The sequence below is a fragment of the Panicum hallii genome, chromosome 9 (assembly GCF_002211085.1).
Source record: "Panicum hallii strain FIL2 chromosome 9, PHallii_v3.1, whole genome shotgun sequence".
NCBI lineage: Eukaryota > Viridiplantae > Streptophyta > Magnoliopsida > Poales > Poaceae > Panicum > Panicum hallii.
Genome location: NC_038050.1, coordinates 36,846,548 through 36,860,925, shown reverse-complemented (window position 1 = coordinate 36,860,925; position 14,378 = coordinate 36,846,548).

The following is a 14,378-nucleotide window of genomic DNA, read 5'->3' as shown; positions in this document are numbered from 1 at the left end:
CTGGCTTCATATCATTGAGTCCAAGTTCACTCTCTTGACTATACCATGTGCGGACTCAAACAAAGCTTCTTTTGCTGCCCAGCAATTGCGCGGTGCTGCTCGAATTTGGTGGGATAACTTTTATGCCATGCAGCCCGCGGGACATGTCATCTCTTGGGATGAATTCCGAACTGCCTTCAGGGCACATTATATTCCTGAAGGATTATTGGAGCGGAAGTTAAATGAATTTTTGGCATTAACTCAAGATTCCAATACAGTCTTGCAATACGCACAGACGTTCAATCATCTGTGCCAATATGCTGGTCATCATGCAGATAATGATGCCAAAAAGCAAGACCGCTTCCGTCGTGGCCTTAATACTAAGCTCAAAGAGCGTTTGAATCTTGCCAGGCCCAATAGTTTTAGTGAGCTAGTCAATATGGCTCTAACCCAAGAGGACTGCATTATAGCACATCGTGCGGACAAGAAGAGGAAGACCCCTACGGGATCCTCGAGTGCTCAACCGCCAAGATATCGGGTTGTTTCTAACACCCAAACAAGAGCACCCCAGAAGAATGCCCCCGTTGGTCGATTGGTTTTTAGGCCGCCTCAACAACAAGGTAGCTATAGACCCTCTGCATCTCCACAACAGCAACAACAATTTGGTCTAAGGCCAAATGCGCGGCAAGCTCCACCAAAAGGCAGCAATTATCGCTGTTTTAATTGTGGGAGTGCAGATCATTTCATCAGGGTTTGTCCACGGCCTAAGAAACCTAACCCAGGGCTGAGTTCTAATCAAGGCAATCAAAGCAAGGGTAAAAGGCCGTTGATGCAAGTTCGGCAAGGGCAAATCAACTTCACCACCCTTGCGGAACTTCCGGACGGAGCCCCTGTTATGTCGGGTACGTTCTATATCCATCATCAACCAGTTGTTACATTATTTGATTCAGGAGCAACTCATAGTTTCATTAGTAACAACTGTAGTACCCGAATAGGACTTGAACTATGTCCTACGAAGGGGTCATATGTGATATCTACACCAGGAGGAACAATTATGTCTGACCAAATGGTCAAAAAGGTGCCAATTCAATTTGGTAGCAAAGAGATTAGAACAGATTTGATTTTGTTAAACCTAGAAGGTATAGATGTTATACTTGGGACAAATTGGATGACTGAGCATAAAGTACTCCTAGATATTTCCTCCCGAGTTGTTGAGATTGATTCACCCCATTGTGGAGCTATTACCCTCTATCTGCCTAGGCAGGAATATCTCTATTCTTGCACTTACGCTATCACAGACCTCAAAGTTAAGGATATTCCAGTAGTTTGTGAGTATCCGGATGTCTTTCCTGATGATTTGCCTGGGATGCCACCTGACAGAGAAATTGAGTTCATTATTGAACTCCAACCAGGCACTGCTCCTATCTCTAAAAGGCCATATCGTATGCCTCCAAACGAATTGGCCGAACTTAAAATTCAACTTCAAGATCTTCTTGATAAAGGTTTCATACGCCCAAGTGCGTCGCCTTGGGGTTGTCCTGCTCTTTTTGTTAAAAAGAAAGACAATAGCCTAAGGCTATGTGTTGACTATCGACCACTCAATGCGGTCACCATCAAAAACAAGTATCCACTCCCCCGCATTGATATTTTGTTTGATCAATTAGCTGGAGCTAAGGTCTTCTCAAAAATTGACTTACGCTCTGGCTATCATCAGATTAAAATTAAGCCTTGTGACATTCCGAAAACGGCTTTCTCAACCAGATATGGGCTATATGAATATTTGGTTATGTCTTTTGGGCTTACTAACGCTCCGGCATATTTCATGTATCTTATGAATTCAGTCTTCATGCCGGAACTTGATAAATTCGTCGTGGTCTTCATTGATGATATCTTAATCTATTCCAAAAATAATGAAGACCATGCCAATCATCTACATATCGTTCTTCAGCGATTACGTGATCATCGCCTTTATGCCAAATTCTCAAAATGTGAATTTTGGCTGGATAGTGTGAAATTTCTGGGACACACTATCTCTAGCAAAGGCATATCAGTTGATCCAACAAAAGTCCAAGAAGTTATGGATTGGAAGCCCCCAACTTCAGTCCATCAAATCCGTAGCTTCCTTGGATTGGCAGGGTATTATCGCCGATTTATTCCGGATTTTTCTAAGATAGCTAAGCCTATGACTGAGCTTCTTAAGAAAGGAATTAAATATCAGTGGAATGATAAGTGTGATGAGGCATTCCATACCTTAAGGAAACTTCTAACCACTGCTCCCGTATTAGCTCAGCCGGATAATACCCAACCTTTTGACGTTTACTGTGATGCTTCTGGGACTGGTCTCGGTTGTGTTCTAATGCAAAACAACCGAGTCATTGCTTATGCATCCAGAGCACTCCGAAATCATGAGCAAAATTATCCAACTCATGATCTGGAATTAGCAGCCGTTGTCCATGCTCTTAAGATTTGGAGGCACCATCTCATGGGTGCTAAGTGTAACATTTACACGGATCATAAAAGCCTCAAATATATTTTTACCCAAGCGGATCTGAATATGAGGCAGAGGCGATGGCTAGAATTGATCAAAGATTATGACCTTAAGGTATATTACCATCCTGGTAAAGCTAATGTAGTTGCGGATGCACTTAGCCGCAAAGCACATTGCCATTGCGCATCCATGACTACTATTAATGATACCCTCTGCTACCAAATGAAGAAACTTAATCTAGAGATCGTTCCTCAAGGTAGTCTAAATCTTTTAGCCTTGGAGAATACCCTTTGGGATAAAATTATCATGTCACAACTACATAATAAGGGTATCAAAATCATTAAATCAGAACTATCCCAAGAAAAGACTAAATACAAGTGTTTCCATCTTGACCCTCAGGGAGTCTTATGGTTCAACAACCGCCTTGTTGTACCAAAAGATCATCAGCTTCGCAGACAAATTCTTGATGAAGCTCATTTGTCCAAATTCTCTATTCATCCCGGTAGCACCAAAATGTATCAAGACTTACGACAACATTTTTGGTGGACTAGGATGAAAAGAGAAATTGCTAAATATGTATCTGAGTGTGATACATGTCAAAGGGTCAAGGCTAGTCACCTTAAAGCTTCGGGTGTACTACAACCATTACCCATTCCATCGTGGAAATGGGAGGATATTAGTATGGATTTTATTGTTGGTCTTCCAAACACCTCTCAAAAGCACGACTCCATATGGGTAATTATCGATAGACTCACAAAAGTAGCTCACTTTATTCCCGTGCATACTACGTACTCTGCCAAGAAGTACGCTGAAATCTATCTTGATCAAATTGTTCGACTGCACGGTATTCCTAAGACTATCATCTCTGATCGAGGAGCACCATTTGTTGCACGCTTCTGGGAACAATTACAATCCGCTCTCGGCACTAAACTGATTCGAAGCTCTGCATATCATCCTCAAACAGATGGACAAACTGAACGGGTCAATCAAATTCTCGAAGATATGCTCCGAGCTTGTATCATTCACTATGGGACAAGTTGGGACAAATATCTTGCTTTAGCCGAATTTTCTTACAACAACAGCTACCAATCCAGTCTCCAAATGTCACCTTTTGAAGCTTTATATGGTCGCAAATGTCGAACCCCTTTGAGTTGGTCTGAGACTGGTGAGCGCAAGATTTTTGGACCAGATTTGGTTATAGAAGCCGAAGATAGGGTCAGAATTATTCAAGCTAATCTTAAAACGGCTCAATCTAGACAAAAGAGTTATGCGGATCGGAGAAGGAAACCCTTGCAGTTCCAAATAGGAGATTTTGTATATCTCCGAGTATCCCCCACCAAGGGTGTTCAGCGTTTTGGAATAAAAGGAAAACTAGCACCCCGATATATTGGACCTTTCAAAATTCTTGAAATTTGTGGCCCAGTGGCTTACAAACTTCTCCTTCCACCTCAAATGGGTGCTATTCACGATATCTTCCATGTCTCTCAGCTTAAGAAGTGTATCAAGGTACCCTCGGAGATCATTGAAATCCCAGCCATTGAAGTCGAACCCGATCTATCCTATGTTGAACAACCTCTCAAAATCTTAGATACCAAGGAAAGAGTCACTAGAAGGAAGACAGTTAAAATGTATAAAATCTTATGGGATCATCACACTGAAGAGGAAGCAACATGGGAAACGGAATCTTATCTTCAACAGAATTTCCCGACTTTCCTTTCAACTAGTCCCCAAATCTGATCATTCCATTATCTTCTGTCTCCGAATCTCGGGACGAGATTCTTTTTAGGGGGGAAGGCTGTGACATCCAGGTAATAAGATTCATACAAACTAAACCCTGGATGTAATAGACATAGATGTTAAGGGTGTATTTAAAAATTTTTCCTGCATTACAAGTCCTTTTGTGCAAGGTGTGTGCTTGGGTTTGATCATAAGGTAAAATAAGCTCTTAAGTAAAAGCAAGGGCCTATGTGTAAAAATGCAGGATTACAGGGTCTTTTGTGCAAAAGTAAGGGGTAAAAGTAATTTTATGCTTACTTAAGGACCTATCTGTAAAAAAATATTTGTCACCATGACATCTTGAAAGTAATGTAAATATGTCAAAAAAAATTGATTAAAACTTGGGTTGGTAAAGACAGGGGTAAAATTAATTCTACCTTGATTCAAAATTCATTTTATAATAGGGTAAACTTTGAGTTTTTGAAGTTGATCTTTAAAGCAAAAATGTAGAGCTTGAAAAACCCTACAATTTTCATGTTGGACTTTTTCTCAGAAAACCCCTGGATTAGTGGGAAAAAGTACTTTTCTGCAGGGTCCCTGTAACTTTCACAATTTGCAAACTAGTCCCTGGGTCTTTTCCCCTTTCTTCTTCCTCTGCACCCCTTCTGCTCCTCTGCTCCTGCCCAGACGCCGGCAACAGTGCACCTCCCCTGGCCGCCGTCTTGCAGTCGCCACCGTCCACCTCATGCTGCCCCTCTCCACGCGTCAGTCCCCTCCTTGCCCACCGCAACAGCCCCTGCTCCGGTGTCCTCCTGCGCAGGCGCCACGATGCCCTCGGTCGCATGCCGGCCGCCGCCTCGCCGTCGCAGTCCAGAGCCGGCCGTGATCCTTTCTTTCTCCTAGTGCCTCCCTCTCTTCCGTGAGCTAGCAATGCTACCAACCGAACCACACCTTCTTCTTCCCCATTTGGTTTACTCTGTGTTCTTCCCCACGCCGCACCGAACCACCGCCGCCGCCTTCCGTTGCAATTCTCCCTCACCGCACCATCCCGCCCTAATTCCTTGCACCGGTAGCCTCCCCACCCTCTCCTCTTGCTTCTCAGCTCGAGCCCCATCAACCCCGACCGCCCCTTGGCCGGAATTTTGCTCATCCCGAGCCGCCGCCCGCCGGAGCCGCTTGAGCTCGGTCCTCCCGTCGGCAGCCCCTTCCACCCGGCCTCCCGCTCCACCAGGTAGACAAACCGCTCCCCGGTGGTCCACTGGTACTCATGCGCCCCTCCTTGGCCCGTGTTCGCCGTCTCATCGCCGGGAACGGCGAAGCGCCGCCACGGCCGCCGCCCCCATCCGTCGGCCGCTCTGATCTTCTTCTGTTCGTCCAGTGTTTCTTTGTTTTGTGCTCTCCCGAGGTGGTGTAGGTGGTGTTAGACCCCTTTCCCTTGACCGGAATCCTCGCCGCCGGCGGGAACGCCGTCGTGCCCGACGCGCCGGCCGTCGCGAGGTCGGGCAAGGACCCTGATGTAAATAGTTCTTTTGTTCCAGGGGTCCCAATGCAAAAATACCGAGACCCCCCCCTAGATATCTATTATTTCATGTGAGATGCATATGCTGTCTTGTAAAATACATAATAAATCACAGGAAATTCCAAAATTAGCAAAACTTGTTTTGTTAGAAACTAGATTAAGAACTCTATAACTTTTGTTAAAAGGATTTGATATGAAACCAAATATTTTTGAATCTAATTTAAATTTGAAACAAGGAAATGTAATGTCTTTAATTCTTACATGTTGTGTTGCTTGTGTGCAATTATGATATGTAATTTTCATACCTGATATTTAAAATGATGCAAAACACTTAGAACCAAGTTTATACTACAATTAAATCCTTTTAAATTATTTTAAATTAATATTAACTAGACATATCTTTTCAAACTTTAACTAATTAGATCCTTTAGTTATGAATTAAGAGGTGATCTATTTCTTTTTAAGTGTTCCAAATTTTATAACCTTCTTTACTTAAAAAGTTTAAATTCAAATTTAAATTTAACTTTAATATATGCTTTGATGCTTATCTTGAATTACTTCAATGATGTGGTTAAATTAAGCATCAATTATAAATTTAGGCTAACATTTTCTTTGTTTTGACCTTTCTCGAAATGTTAATCTTTGAAAGCATAATTTTTGATGTGACTCAAATAAAAGAATGCACACTTCTTAATAATATTTGCTTTGCATATCATGTAGAACCGATTACCCTCGCTGACGGTGACTACGAACTGATCGCGGATCAAGCCGAGGAAATTCCTGAAAATCCCGGAGACACCGTCGAGAATCTAACTGAAGATCCGAACCAAAGTTCGGAGAACCTCGATCCTTCTACCCTCAACCCTGCTCAAGAAGGCAAGCCCCGGACATAACCCACTATTTTAGTTATACTGCAATCTATTTCTATTTACATATTCTATGCATTAAGTTCTTAGGAATTGCTTGAAACCCTAGTTGCATTCTCCTAGGAACCGATGTATTGAATACTAGTATTTGAGTCCGGCTAGCTGCTATGCTAATAGGGCCGGTAGAAGTCGGGTGATTCTCTGTCACTCGCGCGACATAGGAGTTGTAATGCTTACATTTTGTTACCACTATAAGGATGACGGACGGGAGTTCTTGTGAGGTATCATGATTGAGGTGATACCCCGTCTGTGTTGTTAAAATTCTGATAAGGTCGCAGCGTGTGGTGATCGGAATTAAGTGTTTGAAAGTACTAACCACATGCCGCAAAATATGGTAAGCGGTAAGCCTAGTAGCCAATCGGCCCGAGTAGTGGACATACCTCCCACCACTTGTCTTGCTTCTTTTGGTTACCTATGTTCGACGTGTAGGCATACGTGTTGCTGGGCAACCAGGAGTACGGGTTTTGTAGTCGCGCTACAGACGTACGTCCTGCACTTTGGAAGTGCGTATGACCTGCAGTCGCTTGTGGTGGACCTGTCCACGAGTCGGAATGAAAGGTAAACGGTTGCTTCGGAAAGCCCTGCCGGTAATCCCAAGCGTGTGTGTTAGGTTTACCTTGCAAGGTTAAATTCGATTCGAATCGTCCGCTTCTCACGATGATTGAGACTGCTTAATTCCTTTGTCACATTGAGTAATAAGAGCAATCTTGTGATTATCTAAGATGATGCTTGACCAAAGATTATACCATGCTTGCCTAGTTATAGGTGCTTACCTAGAATGGATAATTAACTAGAATCTGAAAGCTAAAACTTGAAATTAAGGATCTACTCTTTGATGCTTTTCAGCTGAAACTAAACCCAGAACCATTATAAGCTTTCATAAGTCTAGTTAAGGGCTAAGAATACCCAATCCCGGGTAAGCCTTGCTGAGTACTAGGATACTCAGCCTTGCTTTATAACTTTTGTCCAGGTAATGCTACTGCTGATCAAGCTCTGCCTGTACCGTGGCCTTACCCTCTGCCCGATGGTTGGTCCGTGGAGTGGGACCCGTCCCCGGCCAACCCGGTACCCTCCGAGTGATGCCATGCAAGGGCGAGCATGACATCCTTACTGACGTCGTGTATTATATCGTACTTTGATATCACTGTTCACTCTAAAACTTACATCGTTCTGTAATAATTTCCCAATGGGAAAGATCCTGTACTTTTGAACTCTCCTGTAATATAACTGCCTGTGATGTAAAATGTGATGGCCCTTGTATCTCTGGACTCGCCTTCGTGCGGGGTACCTTGTTATGATCCTGCTTTCGGTGGTTTATCGGGACGCTACCCGACAGGCCAAAGGGTTATACCGTTTGAAGCACGCCGGAGCCCGCTAAAGTGGTCTCGCGTACTTGAGCCGGTGTAATTCAGGTTGGTTCTGCCACATCAGTGTTGATTTGTGTCCCGGATGAGAGACCTGGCTGCTGGGTGGAGTACTCCAAGTACTTTGACAAGGTGCCCAGGAGGACCTTGAAGGCAGGGACTAGTGAAGCCGCCAGGAGGGCCCTCTACTACCTCTGCCACGCTTACAAGGATGAGCTCCAGGGCACTGAGTTTCAGTAGTTCCCATGGCGCAAGAGGGGAGCTACTTGTGCGCAGATTCCTGCCCCACCCTCTGGGGAAGGGAGCCTACTCATGGACACTACGCAGGAGCTGGTCGCTGCTCTCAGCACGGATCTAGATGCAGCCGGGGCAGAGATCCAGGAGGTCAAGGAAAAGCTGATGAAGACTATCAGGAAGAAGGCAATTCTGGAGGCTCAACTAAGAGGAGATCCAGTGTTACCCCCGGAGTACGACAGTGACGAGCCGAGGGAGTACTTGCCTGAGTCACCCCCTCGCAAGCGCGTTCACTATGGAGAGCCCGACTACCACACCAGCTATTGTTAGAGAATAGATTTAGGAATTAAGATAGGAGTACATTTTCTTTCTAAGATAGGAGTTTCTAAGAGTCTTTTGTAATCGCTAGTACGAACAATCTTAATAGTGTGTTAAATTAGATTAATGTGAAGGTGTGCTTGGTTTTGTGACAATGGTGTGATTTGGATCTCTGTAATGATTGCGATAGGTTGTGGAGTGATGCCCACAATCATATCAAGCTATTAATACAAATATATAGTTTAGTAAAAATTTTGGGGATGTCTATTTCTTTACTATCTTTATCTTACCCTTGTTCCTATCCTCTTTCCATGATTGAATTCATGAGTCTCCTTTTTCTAACCCAATCAGATGGTGAACACCAGGTCCGGGTCAGGAGTTGATCAGCCTGCAACGCCGCGATGAAGGGCGCGCAACAACACCAACCCCGATCTGCAACCAAGCCAACCCCACCAGGCGCCACCCGCAGGGATGGAGCAGTTTCTCACCGCCCAGACTCAGCTGCTGACCAACATGGCGAACACCATCGCCAACATGCAGGCGCAGATGAACCAAGCTCCACAACCTCCACCACCACCAGCAAGGGACAGACACAGGGAGTTCATGAGTCACAAGCCTCCCACATTCTCTCATTCACCGGATCCACTTCAAGCTAATGACTGGATCAAGACTGTGGAGAAGATGCTCAACCTCGCCCAGTGCACCGACAGGGAGAAGGTCCTTTACGCCTTAGTGAAAGGACCTCAAGATGCTTAGAGGGGGGGTGAATAGGCTAATCTGCAACTTAAAAACACTTTGAACACGGTTAGCAACACATGTGTCCAGATACTCCGGATATATGTCCGGATACTCCGGATATAGTGTCCGGAGTTTCCGGAGATAATGTCCGGACTATCCGGGTATGAGACAAACTGCTACAAATCAAAGATAGAAATGCTGTAAACTGAATCCAATAAATTTAGAGGGACTAGTGGTACGTCTGAAGTGTTTCTCACCAGTTGTCTTACTCCTGATACTTGTATAATAGTAGATCGGCCTCAAACCCTAAAAGGTTAGTCTCACAAGCAAATAATCACAAATGTAAGCTAGAATTGCGAGAGTGATACAGAATTTGTTTCCCGAAGTTCACTCCCAAAGGAGCTACGCCTCCGTTGAGGAAGAATTCAAGAGACGGTGCTCAAGAACTCCTATGCTCCTCTCCCCAAGGGTGAGACCAACGCTCAAACCCTAGGGTCACTTACTATGAATTCCGCTATGATGCTCACAAATCAATCACGCAATCACAAGCGACGCCTAGCCGTCTAGAAGCTTGGAGCTCCAAGAGTAATAAACTAGAATCCACGGGCTAGACTTGGATGATGTGCTCAAGAGATGAAATCAAGGCTTACTTGCACAATCTTAGCTCTTTCAACAATCTCACTTCAAACCCCAAAGAAAATCACTCAAGAGAGAAGCAAATGGGGAGTGAGAGGGCTCTCTTTGGCTTTTCAGCTGTTCTGGTCGAAAATGAGCAAGAGAGAGAGAATGAGAGGGGGTATGGAGGTATTTATACCCCCTCTCCCAGAAACTACCCGTTGGGAGAGCGGTACCCGGAAACTCCGGGTATATGTCCGGATACTCCGGACAAGGGAGTCCGGAGACTCCGGACTAGATTGGTTTTGCGGACTGGTAACAGTAACCCGGAGACTCCGGGTATACGTCCGGATACTCCGGACACTCTATCCGGACATTCCGGATTGAGACCCGGACACTCCGGGTTAGACACTGAATTTCACATTTAAGTCCCTTTTTAAGTGGTGGGATGGTTTCTTATGATTTTTGTGGGTTCTCTTGAGCATAACTACCATGTCTACACTCGTGGATCAAAGTTCCCCTTGATAGTACGGCATTCCTATACTCAATTTCAAAAATAAAATCTAGTCTTTTAGTACACTTGAGAACGCCGCTTTTCATATCCTTTTGAGGGTTCACGCTTCGCTATATGCTTTGTTCAGTCATACTTAGCACCTGCACACATGCTTAATAACATGATTAAATATACATTTGCTTTGTCATGTATCACCAAAACCCACTTAGGGGCCTAGATATCTTTCAATCTCCCCCTTTTTGGTGATTGATGACAACCCACATGTATCTCATTTGATAACCGTAAAATGTAATCTTAAGTATGTAAACAGCTCCCCCTTAAGGTATGCCATGAATTTGAATTTCAAATTAACTTCTCTAAAGTCAAGGTTGGCATATTAGAAGAAGATATGGAACTCTTTATACATTCTACAGTGGGGTGAGCAGGTGTTGTGCTGAAAAAGTGTGTGATGCGAATGCCATGTCATCAAATCAAGAAAATCTAGTGTTTGAACAACAGAACCCGGAGACTCCGGGTATAAATCCGGAGACTCCGGATCAGCAGGTCAGAACACAGAAAAATAACATTGCATCACAATCAAGGTAAGATCACACTATCAGCTCATCCTTAAAAACAAACTTCAAACTAGTAAACAATAGAGTAGCACACATTACAAGGTTCCTCACACCACATAGATAAAGTTTGATACAAAGCCCAAATGAGTACATAAATGACACTTTCACTCCCCCTTTGTCATCAAGTGCCAAAAAAAAGGAAATGAAAAGTGGCAAGAAGATCTTCTACTCATCATCATCTTGGGCATCCTCATCGGAGGTGTCCTCATCCTCATCCAAATCGGGGATTTCGCGGTAGTTTGGAGGTGCTTCTTCCTCGGTCTCTTCCTCTTCATCAAATATCTCTTGGCCACGAGGAGGAGAGCGACGGGATCGTGTAGGGGCACGGGTGCGCTGACGTGGGCGAGGAAGAGGAGAATGAGCAGCAGCAATGGCGGCCTCATCCGCAGCATCCCATTCGGCAAATGGGTCATCAAACTCAGGCAACTCATGGTATGGATCCGCCGGAAGCCCCAAGTGACTCTTAATCTCAATAATGTCACGGCGGTTTTCATTTATCTCTTGAGTTGCAGTCTTGCACATGCAGAATATGCTCTTAAGGGCCCTCTTGATAAAGGAATCATGGTGTCCATGGCAAGAAGAAGATGGACCCGAAAAAGATGGAGCTGGGTCAAACCTCGGGTTTCTAGTAGCACCGGCATGAAGAGGAGGGGCGTGCGGTGCATCACCGGACCGAGGACGAAGATGTAGAGTGGCATGCTTGCAATCCTTAGGAAATGTGACCTTGGTAACCCTCTCAATCATATACATGATGTAAGGAGCAGATGGTAGAAATTTCTATGGATCATTCATCGTCCTCCTTAACTCATTCCAAATGAAATCCATAATGGAGAAGGGTCGCTCACCGGGCATAACACGGGCAAGAAGATTGCAAGCAAAGTACCTAAGAGCAGAGGCATCACCATCCTTAGCATCAATGGTGGCATGAAAGAATTGGTTCATGGTGTTGTAGAAGGGTTGGAGAGTGCTTGCATTGCCGACTTCCGCTAGAATAGGGTTGTAGAAAAGAGCCGGTAATTGACTTGGCTTTAACTGATGTTCCACATGAATAGGATCCCTCTTCTCATCATCTGAGCCTAGTCCAAGGAGTCTCGAGAATGTCATGTAATCAACTCCATATTTCACTCCCTCGGTGGTCCAAAAGAAGGCAACTTGCCTTGCATCATAAAATAGAGAGGAGTGAAATTGAGCAAGAATCTCCTCATTCCAATCATACCGAAATCCCATGATGTCATAAAGACCAAATTCCTTGCACTTTGCAATAGCTTGATTGAAAAATGGGTCATTCATCTTCTCAAAGTAAGCCCAATCAACATACTTGCAAGGGACAATAGGAGCTTTGCCCTTGCGCATGACAACAGAGGAGTAGAAATCTTGATGCAGCTGACACCAAAATCTCCTTTCCAAATTCTCGGCCTTCTCATACTTGTATACATCCTCCTTACGTGCATCGGTGAGAGCCACAGTTTGCTTGAAATAGTTCCTTCCCATGGAAGCAGTAAACTTAGTGAGAATTTGAGGACGGGCAAGCTTTGGGCACCTAGGATATTGGCGTTGATCTTGTGGATATTCGACTTGAAGACATGGAGGAGTGCGAGGGCAGATTTCCCAAGCAATTCCCCGTCTTGATGGATTGGCCCGAGAAGGAGGAGGCACAGCCATGCTTGGCATCATATATGGAGCTTGACGAGGTGGACGAGCTTGTGAGCTGCTTCCTGCAGGCTCTTTGCCAGGACGGTGACGAGGACGAAGTTCTCTTGGAGGAGGGCTAGGAGGAGAAACTTCCCCTCTTGGATTTGGGGATCATGATGGCGTTTTTGCCGCCTCTAACCGGAAGAAGCAGGAGCACGCTCACGACCCATAGCCTGGACATAGGATATATCGATTAGGAGCAATCTAGAGGCAATAGAAAAGAGATGTGCTGGCTGGATTTCTGATAATCCGGAGAGTCCGGATATATGTCCGGATACTCCGGCCAGACTGTCCGGAGTATCCGGACAGTGTATCCGGAGTCTCCGGGCATCGATGTATAAACCCTATTTTCATGAAATCTAGAGATTTGCCCATGGGATTTGAATGAAATTTGGGGCACAAGCTGTTACACATGAGGAAAGATAATGCCCCAAAGGATATCTAGTTTTGACCACTACATTGAGAGATCGGGCGATTTGAAGTTGAATACCTTGATGAAGAAGAAAACGCGGGAAACTTCAAATCCAAAGCGTTCCCCGGAGATTCCGGATGAGAGAGAGCACTCCCGTCACCTATTTGCAATCCTTATGGGAAGAGATGGTGGAAATCGCCCCTTGGGCGAGAGGGAGGCAGTGGAGAGGAGTTGAGTCGTGGTGGAGGTGAAAAATAGGAGATAGAACCGTTTTTGACCGACCCCCCGCGGTATATATAGGATGGTTTTACCATCCGGAGTATCCGGACATATGTCCGGAGTATCCGGATGTATGTCCGGAATATCCGGCTCCCCTAAGCTGAGATGGATTCAATGAGGATAGGATTGAACTTTGATATGAGAGATCTAGTGATGTGAGAGGCTTACTTAACTTGAGACTAGCCAACAATCAACAATGGGAACAATAGTCTCAAGTAAGCAAGAAAAGATTCAAATTATTTTGAAAATCACACTCCTAACAATTCTAGTAGATTTTTCAAAAGCGATTTCTCTATAGCACTCAAACATGTGCATGATCTCAAACTAAGTTATGACAATCCAAAATATTAAGCTCACTCCTCAAGGTACAAAACCTTTGCTCATCAAGTGGTTTAGTGAAGATATCGGCTAGTTGTTTATCGGTGCTCACATGACGTAAAACGATATCTCCTTTGGCCTCATGGTCTCTCAAGAAATGGTGCCTTATATCAATTTGTTTTGTTCTTGAGTGGTTAATGGGGTTGTTAGCTAGCTTGATTGCACTCTCATTGTCGCACAAGAGTGGAATCTTACTAAACTTACAACCAAAGTCGCTCAAGGTGGATTTCATCCAAAGCAATTGTGCACAACAAGCACCTGCAGCAACATATTCGGCTTCGGCAGTGGATAAGGCAACGGAATTTTGTTTCTTGGAACTCCAAGACACAAGGGACCGGCCAAGGAATTGACAAGTCCCCGATGTACTCTTCCTATCTACTTTGCAACCGGCATAATCCGAATCGGAGTAGCCAAGTAGATTGAAAGTGGAGCCCTTGGAATACCACAAGCCAAGGTACGGAGTGTAAACTAAATATCTTAGAATTCTCTTAACTGCCATAAGATGACATTCCTTAGGATTAGCTTGAAACCTTGCACACATGCACACACTAAGCATGATATCGGGCCTAGATGCACAGAGGTAAAGAAGATA